Source organism: Bos mutus, chromosome 24 (genome assembly GCF_027580195.1).
Source record: "Bos mutus isolate GX-2022 chromosome 24, NWIPB_WYAK_1.1, whole genome shotgun sequence".
NCBI lineage: Eukaryota > Metazoa > Chordata > Mammalia > Artiodactyla > Bovidae > Bos > Bos mutus.
The window spans coordinates 51001355-51025139 of record NC_091640.1 but is presented as its reverse complement, the minus strand read 5'-3'; the positions used below and the strand labels follow the sequence as shown (position 1 = coordinate 51025139).

Below are 23785 nucleotides of genomic sequence, written 5' to 3'. Positions count from 1 at the left end.
CCTAAATCTAAGAAATAAATGAGTCAAAGTTACAGTTAGGCGTGCCTGGGTAGGTCCAGAAGATCCAGACAAATCATATTTTGAGATACAATGATTAAGAATTTAATCAGGCAGCAGCTTAAAAAAAAAAACAAGTAGGTAAATCTATACCTACTAATATCAAGAAATCTCCAAAGCATTTGGGTGTAAGGAAGGAAAGTTCTAGAATGAATAGTGGAGGGTCATCAGCCATTATTCTGTCTGCTCAGCAATAGCAATAAAAATTTCCTATTTGGTTGGACTTCTCTACATTAGAGGGATAATTGGGGAGTAAGGCTCTATCTTCCACTGGAAAGCTCAGGGGCTGGTGGTGGTAAAGTCGCTAAGTTCTGTCCAGCTCTTGCGACCCCATGGATGGTAGCCCGCCAGGCTTCTCTGTCCATGGGATTCTCCAGGCCAGAATACTGGCATGGGTTGCCATTTCCTTCTCCAGAGGATCTTCCCGACCCAGGAATCGAAACTGCGTCTCCTGCATTGCAGGCGGATAAGCCTGGGAAGCTCAGAAGGGCAGGCATGCCTTCTCCCTAACCCCGGCACTAGGAAATGAGTCAGGTCTGACCAACAGGAAGTTCCCGCCTGATTCATTTAATCTCAAGGGAGAAATGGAACGGTGGAGGGGGGTAGAGGTCTCCTCTTAGGGGACTGTGGTCACGTCTTGCCAGCTGGTCTCCCCTTCTGCTCTCACTCCCTCCATCCTCAGATCTCTTGTCACTATAGCCAGTGTGATCCACGGAGAAGGCAAACCCAGCTGGCACCCTGCACAGAGCCTGGGAGGCTCACCTGCACGCACGGCATGCAGCCAGGCTCCTAACACGCGCTGTGCTCCACGACCGGCTCTCTGTCCAAGCCCCAGCCCCCACGCCCACCACTGCCCAGCCCCGCTGCACATTAGGCCCCACCCTTGCTGAGCCCTCTTGGGTTTCTCAGGCTGTCCCGGTCACTACCCTTCCCAGGCTTTTGTGTGACCAACTCCTTCTGTTCTGTTCTCAGCTCACTCAGCCGCTTCTCCAGGAAACCTCCTGTAACCATCACTAATGCCTCCCTGTACCTGGCCTTCCTGTTTTCTTATACATGCCTCTGTCTTCTCCCACAGTCCGCTCTGCATTCTTCTGTTTGGGCATTAATCACATTTAAATTATGTGCAGTATTGGTGTTTGTGTCCCCAGTGAGCAACTTGCAGATAGGACTCATGTCCTATTCATCTCGGCATCTAAAACAAAGGCTTTGCATGAGTGACTGACAAGCAAAGGACTTGAGTTTTGTTATTTGTTTGGTTTTGGTGTGTTTTTTTTTTTTTTTTGCTTTGTCTCTACAGTGAGTTTGCTCTCCCATCCCCTGCAATAATTATTTTATCCCTTCTTCACATCTTTTGTCATCCTGACAGATTCACCCAGCTCTTCACTTCCAAAGACTCTCACCTCTCCCTTCCTAAGGAAACCCACCAGAAGCCCATCAGGAGGCAATGCCTGCCCCCCGCTCCCCACTAAGCCCTCTCACCTGTCTGCATCTCCACCCATGGTCTCCCAGCTGTGTCCTATTACAATCGCTCCAGCCTGGAAAAGCCTGGCTCAGCACCATGAATTCTAGATCCCTCTCCTCACCTTGCTGGCCCCTGACCACATCAGAACTGCCTCTCACTCCTGCAAGTATCCTCAACCTGCTCTCAACCTGCTTTCCACGAGCCTCCCAAAAGGCTCTGTTCTCTCCAATCTTATAAAGAAAGAACTGACATTAAAACCAGAAAGCTTCCCTTGAGCCAGAGGTGCCCGTACTTCTGTCCTTTCCCTGACAGCCCAGGCACTCCAAAGCACTGTCTGCATGTCCTGTCTCCAGTCCTCACATTGCCTTTATTCTGCAATTTACTCCAACCCGGCAGCGGCCTCCTGCGCGCTCTGATTCCCGCTACTGTTGGGTTCACTGAAGTTCACATTACAAGTACAATCTTACTAGCTCTCTCAGCAGCCACGTCCTGCTTTTGGAGAAACTGTCTTCTGTGGCTTCTGTGACTTCACACCGCACTTTCCCTGCTTTTCTTCTGCCTTCCTGGATCTGCGTTGCTGGCTCCTGTCTTCCATCTGAACACGAGTGCAATTGATCAGGGCTGGGACCTGGGCCCTCCTCACTCATCATTTTCTCCCTTGGCGATCTCAAACATCCCACTGCCCTTTTTGTGCCAGAGACTCTCAAAGACGCATCTCCAGCCAAAGCCTCTCTGCTGAGCTTCAGACGGGACCATCCGCTGCCTACCTGCTATCTGCTATCAACTGCTCTGTCTCCCGAGCATCTCAAACATTATTACATCCAAAGCTAAAGTCTTGATCCTCCCAGCCCTGACCCTTCAATCAGTTCCTCCTCCAGCTTTTTCCATTTCAGTGAATGGCCCTTTCATCCAGGCACTGGCTCCTGCCAGAAACGTGGGTGTCATCTTGGCCCTTTTCTTTCCCTCCGTGTTTAAATCCAACCAGTGACTCAATCCTGCGGCCTCTGCTCCCAGTACAGACCTCCCGCCCGCCCGCCTGCCCCGCTGCTGCACTAGGCCTGCATGAGGCCATCCGCTCTCCTGTAGGCCTGGATCCCTGGAAACTCTATCTGGTCTTCCTTCTCCGCAGGCTCCAGAAGGGTTCTTTTACTAACAAATTGCAGCTGAACATTCTCCCATTCCCCTATGACCGCCTGCCGCCCCTGCTTAAAACAATCTAATCACTTTCTATTGCTCTTGAGATAAAATTTTAAAACGCTTAACAAGCCCCATGAGATGTTACATGACCTGGCCCCTGCCTCACTCACTAGCCAAAACACATGTCATCCACACCTCTGTTCACGACGCCCCAGCCACGGCGGCCTTTTTCCCTTTCCTGAAAATTACCATGAACATGTCCATTCCTGCCACTGGCACGCGTCTTAACATGCATGCACGCTAAGTCACTCTTTGCAACCCCATGGACTGTAGCCATCCAGGCTCCTCGGTCTGTGGGATTCTCCAGGCTGGAATACTGGAGATGGGTTGTCATCCCCTCCTCTAGGGGATCTTCCCAACCCAGGGATCGAACCTGCGTCTCTTATGTCTCTTGCATTGGCAGGTAGGTTCTTTACCACTAGCACCATCTGGGAAGCCCGTATGTCTTAACATGACAATCCTATATCCTTCTATCCTTCCCATATCCTGCCTCTATGCATCATTCAGGACCAGCGTTAATGTATTCTCACCAGAAAGAGACTTCCCTCCTTTCCACAAGTTAGATTTGATCTCAATTTTTCCGTCATGTAAGTTTCATAGTTTACCGCTATTTATTTATTTGTGTGAATACCTGTTGAACAACCTTAAGCTTCGTGAGAACAGGAATGAATGCGACAGCATACAAAAACCCACAAATTGTTTTCACTTGTTTGAAATTTCAGAATAGGAAAGTCCCTAGTGACAGAAAGCAGATGAGTGGTTGTCAGGGGCTGGAGAAAGCGGTAATGGGGAATGACTGCTAATACGCTTTCTTTGGGGTAATAGAAGTGTTCTGAAATTAACTAGTGGTGATGGTTGTGCAACTCTATAATATAATAAATACCAGTGAGATGTCCGTGTTAAACAAGTGTGAATTGTATCTCAAAAAAGTTTCTTAAAAAATAAAAAGAAGGGGACGTATGTATACCTATGGTTGATTCATGTGGATGTACAGGAGAAACCAACACAATATTGTAAAGCAATTATCCTCCAATCAAAAATACAGAAATTTTTGAAAATATAAAAAGAATACACTGCCTCTGTGTTGTCCTCAAAAACTGCAGTAAAGGTATTACATAAGCACAAAGCAAACTATGCTAAGTGTTTGCAGAGAGGACACCGCCAAACCTCCGCAGGCTGCTCTGACCCAAGGCTGAATCAGAGTTATCTGGATTGCTGAGGCCAGTAGCGATTTCTGACTTGATTTGACCGGGCCTCTAAGTTTGACTCAGAGACAAACCTTCATTGTGGGGAGAAGGAAAAATAGATGCAAGTCAGGGAAGAGTCTTCTCACTTCCTCCAATCATTCCCTGGTCACCCCACAAATCCAGAAACTACACTCAGACAAATAGATGTCCCCCTGCATACGCACAGCCCAGTGAAGCACCAGCTCAGGACAGAGACACACAGCCCTGCGCGCTGCCTCCAACCCCTGTTTTTACCCCAAAGGGAAGACTTCTATATACATCAGGAGAAGCCTGGAGAAGGGTATCAAACAGCCAGCAAACGAAAAGACTGTACCTCAAATCAGTCTCGATGGCTTGTCGGAAAATTGTATATGGTCTTTTCCCTTCATTCCCAAAGCATATGTCATTCTAGCCTTTTCCATGCAAACATTTATTTTAATATACCATCTAGTCAAGGCTATGGTTTTTCCGGTGGTCATGTATGGATGTGAGAGTTGGACTATAAAGAAAGCTGAGTGCTAAAGAATTGACGCTTTTGAACTGTGGTGTTGGAGAAGACTCTTGAGAGTCCCTTGGACTGCAAGGAGATCCAACAAGTTCATCCTAAAGGAGGTCAGTCCTGGGTGTTCATTGGAAGGACTGAAGTTGAAGCTGAAACTCCAATACTTTGGCCACCTGATGCGAAGAGCTGACTCATTGGAAAAGACCCTGATGCTGGGAAAGATTGAGGGCAGGAGGAGAAGGGGACGAGAGAGGATGAGATGGTTGGATGGCATCACCAACTCAATGGACATGGGTTTGGGTGGACTCCAGGAGTTGGTGATGGACAGGGAGGCCTGGTGTGCTGCAGTTCACGGGGTCATGAAGAGTCGGACATGACTGAGCGACTGAACTGAACTGAACTGAATCAATGTTTGTAATTTAGCACTTATAACATTATTGTATAAAGTACTTAACTTATTATTACCTACTTTCTTAAGCAATTATATAAGTTTATGGCATTCCATCGAATAGATACGTAACAGTTATCTTAACTAATCCCTCATGATAAGACACTTCAGTGGCTCCAAGTCTTTTGTTATTATGAAAATACAGCCATAAACACATTTGTACATAAAGCCGTTTCCAGACTTAGCTTTATTTCACTGAGACAGATTCCCCAAAGTGAAATTTCTATTCTAATGTCTTTCTGTTTTGTTTTTTTAAGTCCCCTGGAAAAGATACATCACTTTGTTATGTTGGGTTGAGTCCTTTGATTAGATTTTACAACTGCTTGCTTCTCAAAATGCAAAGGCAAAACTCAAAGCAATGGAAGCAATACTCTCACTCTCTTGATACATTTAATACAACTAAGGGACATGGAGGAAAAACCCCCTTTTGACACTGATGTTGCACCTGCTATGTGCCAAGCACAGAACTAACTGCTTTGGAAATATTAACTCATGTAATTATTTCAAAAACTCTAAGAAGTGGTCACTGTCATGATCCCTGTTTTGCCAATGAGGACTCCATGCTAAGGATGCACAGGTGATAAGTGATGGAGCCACAATCAAGGACACTGACCGTCTGGTTCCACAGCCTGGGTTCTCAACCACTATGCTGAACCCAGATTTTGAGTGAGAAGACCGGGTTGGGGTTCCAGCTCTACCACTCACTGGCCTACGGACAGGTCAGTAAATCACTCCTACCAGTTTTATCATCTCGCTTATTCAAACGTGCACACTTTATGTGAACGCACACATGTTACTAGATCATGCATTCTTACTGCAGTCTTTTTCCCTCCTTTTTAGCTTAGTTTTATCCTTCCCCTCCTCCATCCCCTCACCCTCACAGGCACTCGCCCTCATCTCCGTAGCCCATGTTAACCACCTAGTACTTTCACGGTATTCTGCACACTCGCACAATCATGCACACGCACGCATACCACACACACACTCATTTTGTATGGATTATCGTTGTTTACCAGATCGTCTCAGTCAGGACTCAATGAAGAACACAGAAACTGCTCTAATATAGTTCAGAGAGAGAGAGATTTGAATGCAGGATACTGGTCACACTGTGATGGGAGAGCTAAGAAGCAAGGCACAGAATGGTGAGGCAGCCCGCAGGTTGGCAAGAGCAGGGAATCGCTACCAGCCCTGGGCTGCAGGTGCAAAGGAGGGAGGCAGCGTCATCAGTTCCAACAGCTATGGGAAGCTGACACCAGAGCGAAGCTGTCCAGTGAGGCTGGAGTCGTGGAGGGGAGACACTGATACCCCCAAGATGCTGCCCACGGTGGCTGCCCAGGCTCTGCCCTTGTCTACACCCCACGAACCTCCACCAAGACTCCCCCTGGCTACACTCAACTGGAAGCTAACGGACAGGAGCCTGGAAACCACCATCTTCGAGTCTCTGTCACTTGGTAGTGTAGAAGAGAGCAGGGTAAGTGTGAAGCAGGGCTCAGCAGCAAACCTCCAGGTAGCCAGGATAACGCTATGCACCCCTTCCCATTCCTGCTTCTCTCAACCAAAGTAATCTTGGGGAAATCCCTCCGAATCAACAGGCATAGCACTGATACATTCTTCTTATGGTTGATTGCTTATTTATGGGACTATTCTGTCCTTAGTGAGTATTCATTTTCTCACACTCTTAAAGGGGACTGGCATCATTTTTCTTACAATTATCCTGAGCATCATTTACGTGAATGGACATGAAGCTCCTTTGTAAATGAGAAACCTGAATAGTCGAATATAAGTTCTATTAGAAATAGTACATCACTGTAAGATGAAATTGATTCTGATTGTTAAAAGCCTGATGAAAACACAGCCAGGTGGGAAGTTACACTCTAACCAGAGTGCACTGATACTCTGGGCACCAGGGAAATGCCTACTGACTAGGGCTTTGCCCATCAGAGATGGTAGGTTCTAAGACTGCCTTCTGACTTATCATCCCCACTCCCCTGCTTCCCAAGGCACTGGTTTTCCACTTAGAATAAATAGCAAACAATACTGAATTCGTGCCGTAAAGCAATACTGTTTATAGAACTTCCCATGACGATGGAAACTTTCTCTGTCTACTCCGTTGAATACGGTAGCCACGAACCACAGTAGTGTGGCTATGAGCACTTGAAACACGTGTAGTAGGACTGAGGAACTGTGTTTTCAATTTCATTCCATTCTAATTCATTTCCATTTAAATTGCCCCATGTGACAAGTGGCTACTGTGTGCAACAGTGCAGTTTTAGGACCTCTCCATCATTCTCTCACCAGAGCAGTGTTTGTGACCCTCGATAACCAACTGAAGCTTTTTCATGATACCTGTACTTACCCCCACTCATGATTTACTGAATCAGGACTGCTGATGCTTGGACCACAATAGTCTGTGATGTTCCTCATGGCCCTAAATTCTCTATGGGAAGAAGAGATGACAAGAAGGGGTCTGCGTTGTGTTACTTGAAAGTTTAATACATTAGCTCACCTACTCATGAGCGGAGATTAAAAATTTTCAGAGTTGTTTCTTGCCTCTTCTGATCACCCAGCTGAGAATAACATTCTGCAGCAAAGGAAAGGAGGCATAGGTTTTAATAGAGCAGAAAGCAGCCAAGAAAGTCCCAACAATTTGTCAGTGCCCATGCTTCTGGGGGCTTTGTGTTGGGGCATTTCTGGGCAGCCCAGGGTCAGCATGGTAGAATTAGAAAGAGAAGCCCACTGCCAATGACTTTGACCGAGGGTCACCCTGGCTGTTCGGGGGGTAATACCAGGGGATCTGGAACTCGATGGACCCACAGTATAAAAGGGGAAGGGAGAGCATGCCAAGGTGGATTCGTGGCTAATGAGGCAGTCAGCTGCTCTAATTGTATGGGGGGATGGACAACAGTGCTGCTGAAAGATAAATGATGAGATAAAGCACTTATGAAGGAAAAACACCAGGGTGAAGGTGAGGTGTTAATTTTCAAGGCAATAGACGTCGAGTCCTGTCACATAATTCCATTTCATATTAAACTTATTATGGGCAATAATGTAATAATGTCAATGACACCTCTATTCCTCAACAGCAAGGAAATTGGTGGTGAGCTAAAAACTTTCCAACCCTAGAGTTCCACTTGAGGGGATAAAACTGGAATGGGGAAGATATGAAAAATTCAGAGTGAGCGCTTCTGAATGCTGTCGTGAGCACAGTTGTTCCACGTTGCTAAGAAAGCATTCGCCTGCCCTCCGCTGCTCAGGATTCTGCCAGCAGCAAGTTGGGGAAACTTCCTGTACTTTGTAACAACATCTTTAATGAGTGCCAGGGTGGATCCACGGAGTCTTAGATACTCTGCCTTTCCCCATTCCCCTTGGAGAAAGGGTACAAACTAATACACAAATTAGGATCGACAGGAACTAAAGTGAAAAGCTCACATTTAAAAGATGAGGTGAGGGATTTACAACCGATGGGTTAAAGCTTCCTAACTCGCCTCTTTTATTGAATCATAAACCTCATTTCCCCAAGTCCCAAACCGGAAACCTTGAATGTGTCTCTATTGTCTCTAAGATGAGCCTCTCCTCCTTTGCCTGACATCAAAGCCTTTATAAAATAGCCCCAACCTCCCTTCCTGTCTAGAAAGTCACTCACTTGTTCCCCCTTTGTGAACCTTCACAGAATAATAAATGGGGAAACACATGGCCACATAGCAATGACAAGTTAACTTTCATGAACAGCCTCCTTATCTGTAAAATGGATGAAGAGCACCAGGGACATAATGGAGTTATTGTGAACATTCAGTAAACCACCTGGCATCGTGCCTGGCTTATGAAATGCAGGTCCCCTTACTCACAAGTCTGCCTTGTCTTCTCATCATTTCTAAAATCCACCTAGTAATTTCCTTCTTCCCTTTAACTCACCCCTCTGCCCCCCTCCCCAACCATCACCTCCATGCTCCTGCTAGAATCAACACCATCTCCATTTCCTAGTTCTTCCTTTAGCTAATTCCACTCTCTCTGTAAGGTCCCACGCCCACCTCCGTGAAATCACATTCAGTTTCTGCATCAGGAGCAGGGCTTAAAGCAAACTTGAAGAGCCTCTCCAAGTCTAACATTCCATTGCAAAGAATACATAAATTCTTCTTTGAACATAGGATACATTGAAACTTTAAACTCTCAAAAAAAATTAAAGATGATTTTTCCACTTGGTGGGTAATGGGGAGAAAATGAAAATAGTATTTAAAAATCCATATTACTGTAAATGGCCATTATTTTAAATTCTTGTGTAACTTGGGGCTTATTTCATGTCAGATACCAGGCTCTATCATGTATGGAATTTTAAGTTTTCCTACAAAGCCAGTGACATCACCCAGTTTCAGGATGATCAGAAAGCTGAGACTCAAGGCCATTCACCAAGGAAGTAGATAACATGAGATCTAGATCATGGACGATGACCATGATCTTGTATAGAGTTCTGGAATCACTCTCCACTATGCTTCACTTCCACAAACCACCCATTTATCAAGTGCTATAGTTGCATACAAAACCTTGGGATTGCTATTGGGAAAGATGGATACTTATGTGTGTGTGTGTGTGTGCATGTGTGTGTATATATGTGTGCATGTATGTGTGTGTGCAAGTGTGTGTGTGTGTGTGTGTGTGCTCAGTCAAGCAGTCATGCCCAATTCTTTGCAACTCGCCTGCCAGGCTCCTCTGTCCATGGGATTTCCCAAGCAAGAATACTGGAGTGGGTGGCCATTCCCTTCTCCAGGAGATCTTCCTGACTCGGGGATAGAACTTGCATTTCCTGCATCTCCTGCATTGCAGAAGACCTGGGCTTTGTCCCAGGGTTGGGAAGATCCCCTGGAGAAGAGAATGGCTACCCACTCCAGTATTCTTGCCTGGAGAAGCCCATGACCAGTGGAGCCTGGCGGACTATGGTCCATAGGGTCACAAATAGTTGGATATGACTAAAGCAACTTAGGAGAAGGCAATGGCAACCCACTCTAGTACTCTTGCCAGGAAAATCCCATGGACGGAGGAGCCTGGTAGGCTTCAGTCCATGGGGTCGCTAAGAGTCGGACACAACTGAGCGATTTCACTTTCACTTTTCACTTTCATGCATTGGAGAAGGAAATGGCAACCCACTCCAGTGTTCTTGCCTGGAGAATCCCAGGGACAGGGGAGCCTGGTGGGCTGCCGTCTATGGGGTCGCACAGAGTCGGACACGACTGAAGCGACTTAGCAACAGTAGCAGCAAAGCAACTTAGCACACATGCATGCACATATATGTATACATATTTGTATGTTTCCTCCTCTTAAGTAGTTTAAGTATCAAAAAAGAAAAAGAAAACACAGATATAAATAACATATAGGGGAAAGTCACAGGATGTATCAGACTGGCATAGTATTTGAAGGAATTCAAGGATGTGGGGATCACTTTCAACTAAGTGATCAAAGAGCTGTGTCCAGTGATCTAGCTTTCCAAAACTGCATCTATCCTGCTCTAGAAAAAAAGAGTAAAACTAAAAATTCTACAACTCTTCAAAAAAAAAAACTCAGAAACCCATTTTTTATATGTAACTCCTCATGTTCGCCCTTTGGAAATCTTAAAATCTCCTCCCCAGCCATAATTCTTCTGTGGTTTCTCATTGGAACCATGCTTAAGATAGAATATTAAATCAAAGCAATAAATTTGGAATATGTGACATCAGATTGAGATGTAAAGGCTAACAATTCATCTTAAAATGACTACTATATTCAAGGGAAGATCAAGTCTTTTCTTGAAGTGAACTACAAAAATTCCTATTCACATTGAAAATTATTTTTTTATCTTCTTTCTTGGCACCTGGAAACTAAGAGAGTGATAATTTCCCACAAATCCATGTATTAATTATTCTTCTTTTGGAAGTTTGAATTCCATCTTTCAGAATCCACTGTGCCTTGTCAGAGTTTTCTGTATGAGCCCAACCTATGGAGGTAGCTACCTACATCCATACGAGAACCTTGTCCCTTTACAGTCACAGCCTCTGTACAAAAGTTGCCTCCATAGATCAGAACTGTCTGTTACAGTTAACAGACGCCGTAGATTTATTCTTCACTGTTAGCAAATCCATCCTTAGAGTGATCCACAGCAAAACGTTTTGGGAGGTGGGTCCACTGGACAATTTCATTGATTTTGGAAAAGAATAACAAAAAAAATAAAGTAGTAAAAAGTAAGAATGAGTTTTACTTACTGAGTGCTCATTGGATCCCACATCTAAGAACTTTACATGCTTTATATTGTTTCATAAGGTTTTATATTACTTAACGATGTTTTATATGGCATAATCCTCATAATCAACCACGACTGAAGTGACTTAGCATGCACGCATACATAAGCAACCACATGATATCAGTAATATTATTTTACTCAATTCTGCAAATAATGTTGAGGCCAAGCTCTCCCAGAGGTTAAGGGCAGAGTTAAGACTTGACCCTGGAGCCCAGAGCCAATGTTAAAACGTGAGTGGAGAAGCTTTATCTGCTCAATAGTGTCAAATCAAAAAAAATGTTTCCTTGCCTACCTCCCCACTCACCACTTCAGCCTCAGCCGCAGAAACAATTTCATAAACCTTTCTGTCCCCCTGCTGGGGGCATGGCGGTGGAGTGGGGAAGGTGAGGAATAAGTGCTGATCTAGGTGAGGATGATTCTTAGAAAGCCAGGGACTTCCTGCATATGAGATATAGAAGAGACAGACAGCTAAACAGAGGGAGGGAGAGAGAGAGAGCACATTAACAGCAGTTCCCATCACTTGTGGGGCCCCCACATCTGTCTGTTTGTCTGACAGTCTCATCAACAGTAGTGGACACTTGGCTATAATTTCGAGGCATCCTTAGATTCTTAGCTCTTTTCTGGATCTTCTCTATTTCCTGAGCCAATTTAAAGCAGAAACGTAAGAGCTAAAAAATCTGAGGGTGCCTAAAAATTACAGCCAAGTGTCCACTACCATTAATGAGACAGTTGGACAGACAGACACACGTGGGTGGGAATGGAAGAGACGGTGGAGTAAGAGCCACATTTGTTTCCTCTTTCTCCTGGGTTTTCTGCTGCTCCAGCTTCATGTGTGAGCACACGTGTTCATGTGCTGGCTCTTTCATACCCATGTAGCTTTCTCATCTCCTTCTTGTGCTCAAATGGTCTCTCTTTCTCCCCTGCAACAGGCTGTCAATGCCTCCTAATTCAGACACTTATTAAGTGCCCGTTACTGCAGAAGATAAATGTAAGGGACCAATTCCCTTAAGTTCCTGTAGAACTTACAGCCTAGTGGTAAAGGTCTAACGAAAAGAACACAGGGCAGTTATGTTATATGTTGCAAGTGGTAGAAACCCCTCTCAACATGGCCTAAATCTGGACTTCTGATGCTCAAAATTATGAGATAATAAATTTATATTCCTTTAAGCTGCTGAATCTGTCGTCACTCATTATGGGAACAATAGGAAACGTCTATGCGTGCACCCAGCCAGCTCTGGAGAGAAAAAAAGGCAATTCCACCAAGTCTACAAATTCTCTGAGGAATCGGGAGAACTTAAGGGGCAACTAAACCTTTAGCCACAATGGTAACTCTAGCTCCCATCAGTGGTGGGGCCTCCCTGCTGCTGCTGCTGCTGCTGCTAAGTTGCTTCAGTCGTGTCCGACTCTGTGCGACCCCATAGACGGCAACCCACCAGGCTCCCTCATCCCTGGGATTCTCCAGGCAAGAATACTGGAGTGGGTTGCCATTTCCTTCTCCAAAGCATGAAAGTGAAAAGTGAAAGTCAAGTTGCTCAGTCGTGTCCAACCCTCAGTGACCCCATGGACTGCAGCCCACCAGGCTCCTCCATCCATGGGATTTTCCAGGCAAAAGTACTGGAGTGGGTTGCCATTGCCTTCTCCCAGACCTGATCTAAATTGGCTCCAGAAGGACTGAAGTTCCAGAAAGGCAGGACCTAACAGAGCATGGCGGTTCTTGGAGATTTCAGCCAGGTGTCCATTGCTTTTAGTTAAATCAGGGATTGGCAAACTATAGGCCAAATCCAGCCCACTATCTACGTCCTAAGAGCTAAGTATGGTTTTACATTTTTAAATAGTTTAAAGCAAATGATGAATATTTTATAACACATGAAAATGACATGAAATTCACATTTCCATCCCCATAAGTAAAGTTTTATGAGAATACATCCACTCTCATTCATATATATTTTTCCTATGGCTGCCTTTGTGGGACAATACAGCTTGCAAAACCTAAAGTATTTGTTATCTGGCCCTTCAAGGAAAAAGTCTGACAACCATACACTTGTTGCTGTTGTTTAGTCTCTAAGTCATGTCTGACTCTCGCAATCCCACGGACTATACCCTGCCAGTCTCCTCTGTCCATGAGATTTTCCAGGCAAGAATACTGGAGTGGGTTGCCATTTCCTTCTTCAGGGGATCTTCTTGACACAGGGACTGAACCCACATCTCCTGCCTTGTAGGCAGATTATTACTGCTGAGCCACCAGGGAAGCCCAACCCTACACTGCTGCTGCTGCTGCTAAGTCGCATCAGTCATGTCCGACTCTGTGCGACCCCATAGACAGCAGCCCAACAGGGATAGCTCCTCTGTCCCTGGGATTCTCCAGGCTGGAGAATCCTGGAATGGGTTACTGGAGAATACTGGAGTGGGTTGCCATTTCCTTCTCCACTACATGAAAGTGAAAAGTGAAAGTGAAGTCGCTCAGTCATGTCCGACTCTTAGCGACCCCATGGACTGGAGCCTACCAAGCTCCTCCATCCATGGGATTTTCCAGGCAAGAGTACTGGAGTGGGGTGCCATTGCCTTCTCCGAACCCTATACTAAAGAATGCTAAAATGTAAGTATCCCCAAGAACCTTAACACACCTGAGCATGCATTCATTTTGTTTACTGTCATGGAAGGAGGTAACAGGTTCAGGAATGTCTAGTTCACAAGCAGGGTGAGGGCTCTGAAGAATACAGAGACAGATGGCCAGGGTCTGGCTCTCCTGACTCCATGGTTGTGTCCAGGGGAGATTCAGAGAGAGACCCACGTGAAGAGCTGTCCCTTCAGCTCCTGCCATAAGTCTCCAGAGCTATGCATGAAGACCAGGCAGAGTGAACCTTCCCTTTTGGGTGGGCAGGTAGGTCCTTCTAACTCATTTCCCCCTGTGCTGAACTAAGCAGAGAGTGATGAGGGAGTCTGGCTTTGCAGGGCTCGGGTCTGCAGAGGGATGAGAGGGATGAGAACGGCACAATTGAGAGAAACCAGAGTAGAAGGTAGAAACATAGGGCTCAAGACCAAGGGCTGAAATGACCGAGAAACATCTGCTCCCCCCACCACTCGGAAATAAAAGCTAGACTATTACATGGAAGTTCTGAGTGTAGTTATGTCATGACAGACATTTTCCCAGGCTGATGGCTTTTCACTCTGGAGCTGTGGTCTGGTTGACCAGGGCAGCTCCTGAGTATTCAGGGCACTAACCCTACAATGAAGAGCTCTGCCCTCTTGAAAAATAGGTTTATCTTTATCTGTGCAGGGGCCTCTGGTATCTATCAAATAGTAGAGCTAGGACTGATGTCAGGCAGACTGTAATAGCATGACTTACCAGGTGGAGCCTAATAAATATTCCTTGGGTTTTCATGGGGTCGGATTGTCCAAATGTGGCTTCACTTTCTACTGCTTCCTTTCCCAGTTTCTTGGGCTTTCTTTCCATCTCTCCCAAAGCCAAAATGGGGACTATTAGCTCCTCATCAGTCCTTGAAAGAAAGGATTTGTTTTTTAAAGCCTTTGAAAAAAGTAGAGGTTTTGTCAAATTCACCAACAGTTACAGCAGAACTATAGTCATTCCCAAGTTAGCCAGCCTTTTAATAAACAACATGATAACTACGTGCTCTGCACCACTGATCATCTTGTTATAACTGGTGTAAGTAGAATAATTTGACTATGATTCATCAGGTCGCAGGGGGAACAAGGGACCTGGGGAACATTTTTAGAGAAGATGGTGTGAGTGAAGAATAGCACCCGGTCAAAGCAAGTCCCTCTCTACTCTCTCCACTAAGCCAAACCCTATCAAAAGGGTTTGATCAATTCTGTATTTGAGAGCAGAGGGTCTGGGTCTAGAAAGAATAACATGTGAGAATGTTTAACCTATTGAGGAGAACACTACTGGGGGAAGCAGATGCTAATCCCATATTTTTCTGAATCTGCAATAAGAAAGATCATTGGTCCTGCACGTGGAATCAAATTTTTCTTACCTGTAATATCTTTTCTGTGATATCACAGATAAAGATGGTGGTGGTTTAGTTGCTAAGTCATGTCTGATTCTTGCGACCCCAGCAGACTGTAGTCTGCCAAGATCCTCTGTCCATGGTATCACAGATAAGACAGATAGACCAGAGCTATCTTGCTGACAGAAATCATCTCTCCCAGGACATGTGAGAGATGGACAGACTACACGGTCTAACCGGGGTCCAGGAGGGAATATTTCCAATGGTGTGGAGGAATCCGGGTCTCTGGACTCTCGGTCTGCGTTCTTCACAGGGCACCACAAGCTCCACAGGGGTTTCTCCTGTTGAGCTTCTGAGCACGTCCCGGGCCTCGTCCACAGGGAGCGAGGTTGACCTCTATTGGCCCAGCCATCCATGTCAGGATGACCCAGCCACTTGCCTTTCCGGGCCAACTGGGTAGGTTTTCCCCTTGGCCATTCTCTCCACCACAGATGAGAACAATGCCGAGCATTCATGGAACAATTTTCCTAGTGAACCCACAAATTCCCCCTCCAACTCTGCAGGGAGGACAGGAGAGAAGATGAGGAACTTAGGACTAAGCGTCAGCGCTGCCCACACTCCAAAATCAGATGGCCTCTCCCTCACTCAAGCTTTTATTAGAATAAAAAAGCTTATGCTATTTCATCCCCAGAAAGCCAAAGTCACACAGCTAGTGATTTTGAAAAGTAGAATGTCTTATGGAAATCCAGGAAGGGCCAGGGGCAAAAAAGCACCTGTGCAGAGCCTTAGGAAGCAGGAAATGCAAAGCAGAGAGATGTCTATCAGTTAAAATCCCAGCTCCTCGGCATTATTTACAATAGCCAAGATATGGAAGCAACCTGGATGTCCATTGACAGAGGAATGGGTAAAGAAGATGTGGTACCTACATACAACGGAATACTACTCAGCCATAAAAAAGAATGAAATGATATTTGCAGCAACTGGGCTAGACCTAGAAATTATTATACTAAGTGAAGTAACTCTGAAAGAGAAAGACAAGTGCCATATAATATCATTAATCTAAAATATGACACAAATGAGCAGCTTATCTATGAGACAGACTCACAGACACAGTAAACAGATTTGTGGCTGCGAAGTGTTTTGTGGTGGGAGGGGGATGGATTGGGAGCCTAGAATTCACAGATGCAAAGTAGTATGTAAAGAATGGATAACCAAGGTCCTATTGAATAGCACGGGGAGCTATATTCAGTATTCTGTGATAAACTGTAATAGAAAAGAATAGAAAGGAATATATGTATATATATAACTGAATCACTTTTCCTTAGGGCAGAAATTAACACAACATTGTAAATCAAGTATACTTCAATCAATCAATCAATCCTGGCTTCTCTTACTAACAGCGTTTTGATTCTTCTTCTAAGCCTCTGTCTTCATCTGCAAGATGGGGGATAATGCCCATACCCCAGGCGAGAACTGAATAAGACAGTTCAGTTCAGCATGTCTAGCACTCACTGCACCGCTCAGTGAAGCAGTTGTGCGTAAATATGAAGCAGGTGGTCATACCCAAGAAACACTAGAGGCTCAGCAGGGCTTAAAGGAGTCTCATATTGCTTGCCCCTCTACTCCTGTGTCAACATCAGCCACCCCAGGAGTTGATCACTTTTGCTGAGTTGATCACTTTTACCAAATTGCTGTCTTCTGCTTGGCTATTCTGACATAGAGCGGGCTGCTTAGAAAGGTGACATCAGCCAAGCAGACCGTGCAGCCGTGAGTGGGTCGGCTGGGTTAATAGGCTTGACTCTGATAGAGTTAAGCACATATCACCCATGCCACCCAGTGGATTCCTCCAGTCACAGGACCCACCCAACCACAGAGCTCAGATCAGCTCAGCTAGGGAGAAAAAAAGTTCTAACCCAAGATCCAAGTTGTAGAGGAAGAAATGATGTTTGGGCATCTGAACACTTCATAGAGGGAAGTCTAGCCAGGTGGACACATTTTGCATTCACATGAACCCCAAGAGGCCCTGCAGAAGCCGTAGAGAAGAAGCCACTGCTGGAATGGAATTTCAAAAAGGAAGACCTGCTTTTGACCACTGCGTTCTTGTTGATTCTGTGATCCTGAGTAAGTCAAGGTCCTTCCTTTGCATCTCAAAGCCTTTGTAAAAATGAAGGTTAGATCTGGTGAACTCAAAGCTTTCTTCAGGCTCTTTCGAGGGTCCCTGGAGAGGACATGAAACTCCTCCCACCCAGAGTCTGGGTGGCCTTCATTTATATTTCTCTGGGGGAGGGAACAACGGTTCTCTCTTAAATTCTCACTGAGTCAAGAAAATGACGATGTACCTAAGAGTCCTGATGGCCTAGGAATTCTGGCTACCCGTTTGGTCCAGAGATTCTCTCTGTAACAGACTCTGCAGACTCTCAGTAGAAGGAGATCTCTGCTTCAGCTGCTCTGAGGTGTATGTGGTGGGCAGCAGTCAGGAGGGAGGGAGGTAGCCAACCCCACACACCCCACGTGCAGCTTGGCACCTCTGTGGCCTGTGCGTCTGCAGCTCGTGCCCATTCCCTGCTTGCCCGTCCCCGTGCCTTCCAGCACCAGTTCCTCAGCTCCTGGACTGTTTCGCGTCCCAGGTGGTGGTCTTTTCCCCCGCAAGCTGCCTCAGAACACACAGCCCTGCTGTCTGTCCACCCCTCTCGGCCAAAGCCGCATTCTTCCCCAGCAGCACCGTGCCACCAGCCCAGGGAACTGTGAGCCCACTGTCCCTGAGGGCCAAGGCAAGCAGCCACGCCTGGTTCCCTTCCTATTCCTTTCATTGCGCACACACGCCCACAGACACACACACACACGCACACACACCCGGAGGTGGGCTTGCACAGCCTGTTTCAGCCTTTCTTCTTCCCTCGACACATCCCTTTTTATCTGGATTCTTCTTCCAAATGGATTCAGTTTAGTTGTAGAGCTAGAATGAAGGACTTAGCTGTCTCCCTTCTATATAAACCATAAGTCAGTTCCTTCACTCAACACAAATTTGTGATCAGCCTACCATGTGTCAAGCATTGGGATGAATCAGACACAGTCCACAGAGTGTTAAGGACCAAACCGCTGATGAGTGAGTCATCCAGAAGCTGTTCCTTTAGCAGAGCTAGCCAATGCATTCAAGCTAGCAATCTCTCAAAGGAGTCTTGCCAATAACTCAGTTGTGATGTCTGAATCGCAAACCCTCTCTCCACAGCATTTCCTCCAGGGTTCCCTGTTCTGCCCATCACTCTCATGTAATGAGAGGTGTTTGATCTGAGTGTCAGGCTGTGGGATTGCAGAAGGGCACTGCTTAGAGGTTCGGAGGTTAGAGGTTAGAGGTTAGGAGCTCTGCAGTCTAACAGCAATGTCACTTCTGTGACCTGGGTACAGCTCTGTGCTGCTCTGTGACCTGGGCAGACTGGAGTCCATTTTTTCCAATGTTGCCATCATCCGCTGCATCAAATCATTACGGAAAGAGAGAAGGGCAGTTTGAAATCACCAAGCAGGGGAAATGACAGAGGAAATGACTCTCCTATGCCAAGGGCTAAAGGGAGGTCTGTGGTATTCAAAGGGACCAAGGTAAGTGAGGTTCCCCAGGGAGCAGATTAGATGCAGACAGGAGTAATTAAGCAGGCAGAGAGACCCCACCTGGGTTGGACTGACATTAAGAATGACATCATCTTCTCGCCCCGGAAAAGCTTAATGAGAATATGCTTCTGAAGACAGCAGAATTGATCATTAAAAGCGTGTGTGTGTGTGTGTGTGTGTGTGTGTATGCGTGCACGCTTCTCCATGACTTCCTCTGAGTGCAGGCTACTACCACATCCATGCACAGGTTATCCTTTCAAGGACCCTGTCTTTGCTTTCTAATTGTCCCCTATTCTGAACCATTAAATGGAATCACGTGGAAAGTCTTCCTTTCTTCCCTCTTCCTGCCTACTATTTCTGGAGTTCTCCTCCCCAGAGACAGTCACTATTACCATCTTCTTAAATCAACTTCGAAAGGTGTTTTCTGCAAAGACCTGCACTTAACATATTCAGAGAAATGTGCTGCTTTTTTTTCTAAGTTTTGTTCGGCCTCGGTGTAACTAGTTTAAACAGTCCCCGTGTCCTCAGAAAGTTGCATAAATATCATTTTACTGTGATGGATGTAGATAGGAAAAAAAGTTTTATAAGTCATATAAAAAGAAAAAATGTTCTAAGCCTTATTGGGTGATTTTGTTGTTGGTGGTGGTGGTGGTGGTTAGTCGCCAAGTCGTGTCTGACTCTTTGCCACCCTACGGACTGTAGCCTGCCAGGCTTCCCTGTCCATGGGATTTCCCAGGCCAGAATTACTGAAGTGGATTGCCATTTCCTTCTCCAGGGGATCTTCCCAACCCAGGGATCAAACCCGCATCTCCTGCATTGTGGGCAGATTCTTTACCCCTGAGCCACCAAGGAAGACCTATTAGGTGATTTAAAACTAAAAAAAAAAAACTTTGTGTCAATAAAAAATTATCTCTCCCCTTCTCAATCATTTAATCAGTTGTGCGTGGAGGTTTTCTTCAGTTGAGCATTACTGTGTTTGAATTGTTCTCATGATAAAAAAAAATACATTATGACTTTTTGGATGATATGCAGTTTCATACTTTTCCATAATGATCCAAGAGAGAGCATCAGTATTCAAATGCCAGCAGGATAGTGGTGCCCCAGAAAAACACACAGCAAGTGACCTAAATAAGGATCAAGTTTAGGCAACACTCTGAAACTGCCAGCAAGAGATTTACAAGTAATGGATGAGCACCCGTCAGAAGCCCAGTGCTGCCTGAGGCAGTGTTGGAAATTCCGAAAGGTAAGATGCTTACCTAAGGTGCTTCCCTGGTGGCTCAGATGATAAAGAATCTGCCTGCAATGTGGGAGACCTGAGTTTGATCCCTGGGTTGGGAAGATCCCCTAGAAAAGGGAATGGCAACCCACTCCAGCATTCTGGCCCGGAGAATCCCCATGGACAGAGGGAGCCTGGCAGGCTACAGTCCATGGGGTCGCCAAGAGTTGGGCATGACTGAGCAACTAACACACACAAGAGGCTTGCACCTTAGTGAAGACAAATCTTGAAACAATTTGAGGGCAATCATAAAACTTAGTGGAATTACATGCTGATTTCATGCATAACTGCGCCAGACTTCCAGTGTAGCTGGAGAGCAGAGAAGGGAGGCAGGGGAGGTCGGCATGACCAGAAGAGTGGAAAGGTTTATTTGAGGCACTGGAAGTTGAATGTGGCTTTAAGAGTGATGTTGGACCGGGGAGAGGAGTGTATATTAGAGTCCTAGGACTGTTGTACAAAGCACCACAACGAGGCAGCTTAAAAAAACAGAAGTTTACTCTCCCACAGTGCTGGAGGCCAACATATGAAATCCATCAGCAGGGCCATGCTCCCCCTGAAAGCTGTAGAGGAGACTCCTTCCTTGCCTGGTGGTAGCCAGCAATCCTGGCGTTCCCTGGCTTGTAAATGCATCACTGCAGTCTCCACCTCTGTCATCATGCGACACCATCTTCTTTCTCCCTGTGTGTCTCTGTTTTCACATGAGGTCTTCCTCTCTTATGAGGACGTGAGTCAGAAGGATGAAGGGCCCACCCTCCTCCAGTGTGATCTCACCTTAAGACCTGCAATAACCCTGTTTCTAAATAGGATCACATTCTGAGGCCCTGGGGGTTAAGACTTCAACATATCTTTCAAGGGATGCTACGTGTGCTCAGTCATGTCCAACCTCTTTACAACCCCGTGGATGTAGTCTGCCAGGCTCCTTTGTCCATGGGATTTTCCAGGCAAGAACACTGGAGTGGATTGCCATTTCTTTCTCTAGGGGATCTTCCTGATCCAGGGATGGAACCCACGTCTCTTGCGTTTCCTGCATTGGCAGGCGGATTCTTCACCACTGCACCAGCTGGGAAACCCAGCTTTCAAAGGGAAAACGATCTGAACTGTAACAGATACCAAGAGTTTTCTACATGACTCCATTTCCAGTCCACCTCACTTCCCACCACTGGCCAACATCAATGTGCACAGAACTCAGTCTTTTCTTCTCTAAGAACCTCCACCTCTCCTAGGAACCCCTTTACACAGCCTCTCTGTGAAGTTTCTCATCACCCAGAACTCCTGCTCCTGCAAAAAGCAAACTCTCATGCTCTTGACTGAGTCATTTCCTGCCCTTCTGCTGTGCTTTGCCTCTCCCTGCTTCCTCAGAACCCAAGGCCCTCGGTTCCTCTTTCTAGTCTGCTCCCTGCTCCTGATTCCCAGCCCTTTTCACCGCCTCGGGCCCCCACTGATGCCCCCATGCTCTCATCAGCATCCTTGCTCTCCTAGCAGCCTCTGGGCCCAAACTTGCATGAAAGCTGCATCTTCCAACCACGGGGCCACAATGTCGGAGAAAACCAGAAAATACAAAGACAGCTTTGCCTATTCACTTTCAGTAGGTAATTTAAGTCTCAGCTGGGTCTTAGCTTGTGCCTTCTCTTCCTGCTAGATACCTTTTCCTGTTTCCCACATCAGCTTCCCACGTCCCCGTTTCCTCTCCTCCCTCTGGAAACGGCATTTCTTTATTATGTGGACTAAAGAGAGGCCATCAAATATAAACTTATTTAATAACCTCCTCCTTCTAGAACTCGGAGTGCACACCCCACTTTACTCTCGTGTGGTCTCTCTTCTGAAGTCCCACGACATTTTTCATATGGAGAATGGAATTCGGGTTCCTGAATCCCTCCCAAGTGCCAGGCCGTGTGGTCAGGCCACTCACGATGACTGTTCCCTTGTTCTCTGTACATCCCCTGCTTGACCAGTGCCTGCCTCACCTACACCCTACTCACATGACTGACCTTCCGACATGCACACCTCCGCCCTAGCCAGTGATTGTCCTTATCAAAGGAGCCATGAGGAGCGTACTCTTTTGCTACTCTTTTCCCTTGTAACCGATGAGCCAACCTGATGTCAGTTCCCCTATAACTGGTATGTCCCCTTCTCCCCTACAAAGTGAAGACTGCCATCAGGTCCTGCCAGCTGTTCACTGCACACTGCCACTCCAGGACTTTATTTCAGACGTGTGAGCTCCCCCATCCATTGATGCCTTTGTTGCGATGCTGAGCTCTTTCTTTTGTCTTGCAGCGGAGCAAGTACAGACCTTGCAGGCGTGTGGGGTGCAGCCCAACGCAGGCATTATGTGGGTGCTTTCCTCTGTTAGCTCATGTATATTCCCCCTATGCCACTTGCACTGTTCTACTCTGCCGGTTTACCCTTCTATCTGACCTCCTAACTACAGGCTTCTTGGGAAAATCTCTTGGCCATCTCTAATTTTCATGCATCATTTCATGTAATCCTCTAAAACTTTATGCACTAAGGAGAGAACTGCTATTATCTCTAAGCTAAGATGAGGAAACAAGCTCACTGGTTTTGTTTGTTTGTTTGTTTTTTAATTGGAGGCTGATTACAATATCGTAAGCTCACTGTTTTGACAGAAGTTTTCACTTTCGTCTCAGGTTCAAAGGATTTGTTAACAAAATAAGCTGCTCGTTATGTACAAATAAATAATACAGATATTTATTAGAGAATTATCTAGCTTACTTTCAACATACTAACATTAAAAGAAAAGAGAAATAGAGTAGAGAATACATCACCTAATTGGGTTTTGACCAACATCCAGACTTAAACAGCTGGAGTCCCAACCAGGAAAGGGTCCCAGGCAGCGTGTCTGCTCCATAGGTGAGACTTCAAAGATTGCAGTTTGGGGGTTCCATTTATGATCCCAGAAAGGTGGCAAGCTGTTATCATCATCAATCCTTGAACAAATTGCAGCTCTGATTTCATGTTAATGCTGTCTGCTTTATTGTGTAAAACTTGGAATGCTTGGGGCTTGGTTGGCCAGGCCCCCTCCAGGGGCTTAACACTCTCAAGATTCCACCTGCATCTTATCTGTGGCCCTGCAAGTCTTGCACTCACAGCAGGCAGTCACTCCCAGTCACTCCCAGCCAGAGCAGTGTCCAGGCAGGTTTGAAGCAAGGTCAGAGGACCCGCTCTGCTTTGTCTCTGAAGCCTAAGCCAGACTATTTGTTTAATTTCCCTGACACTCATCAAGGTTAAGTCACTTGGCCAAGTACCACTTGGAAACAGCTGAGCCGGGATGCAGGCATGAGTCCACCCAGCTGCAAAGCCCGTCCGCTCCCCACCACATCACCCTGAACAAGGAGAGGGCTCACAGCCCCGGACGGGAGAGGAAATGAGAGCCAGCTCCTGTCGACTCCATCAGCGGCTTCCCTCCTCTTCAACCGAGAGCCACCCCCAGAGTCTGGGGTAAGAAACATGTAAGAATTACTCCACCTCAGTAGGACATGCTTTCATTCATACGCCCAGCAGATATGTAATAGTGCCCCACGTGTGTCCATTTGGGCTAGCAGCTGGGGATGCAAGGCAGAGCTGCGCCCTGACCCCCTCGGGCTAAGGACCCTCTCCAAGAAAGGCTCGACGACCACAAGGGGGCCGTCCCCAGCCCCATGCCCCACCTGTCCACAGCCCTTCCATGTAGATCAGGACATGGGGCCCCATGGCAGGCACACTTGGTGGGGAGGAGCGGGGAGGAGGGGAGCCTGGGGAGCATGAGAAAAGGGTGGGTTAGACT

General features: G+C 46.3%; 1 long non-coding RNA gene across 3 annotated transcripts in view; it reads right to left on the bottom strand.

Annotated features, from left to right (window-relative positions):
- The window catches only part of LOC138985407 (uncharacterized), a 63041-nt gene extending 39950 nt beyond the window's left edge, over positions 1 to 23091 (bottom strand). The window contains exons 1-3 of one of the 3 annotated variants that reach the window (XR_011462457.1): positions 22788 to 23091; positions 14504 to 14654; positions 7399 to 7473 (exon numbers count right to left, since the gene is read on the bottom strand). This is a non-coding gene — a long non-coding RNA (uncharacterized lncRNA). The remainder of the gene's footprint in view (positions 1 to 7398; positions 7474 to 14503; positions 14655 to 22787) is intronic. The other 2 variants (XR_011462458.1, XR_011462459.1) reach the window with 2 other exon arrangements.
- Between the last annotated feature and the right edge of the window lie 694 nt (positions 23092 to 23785).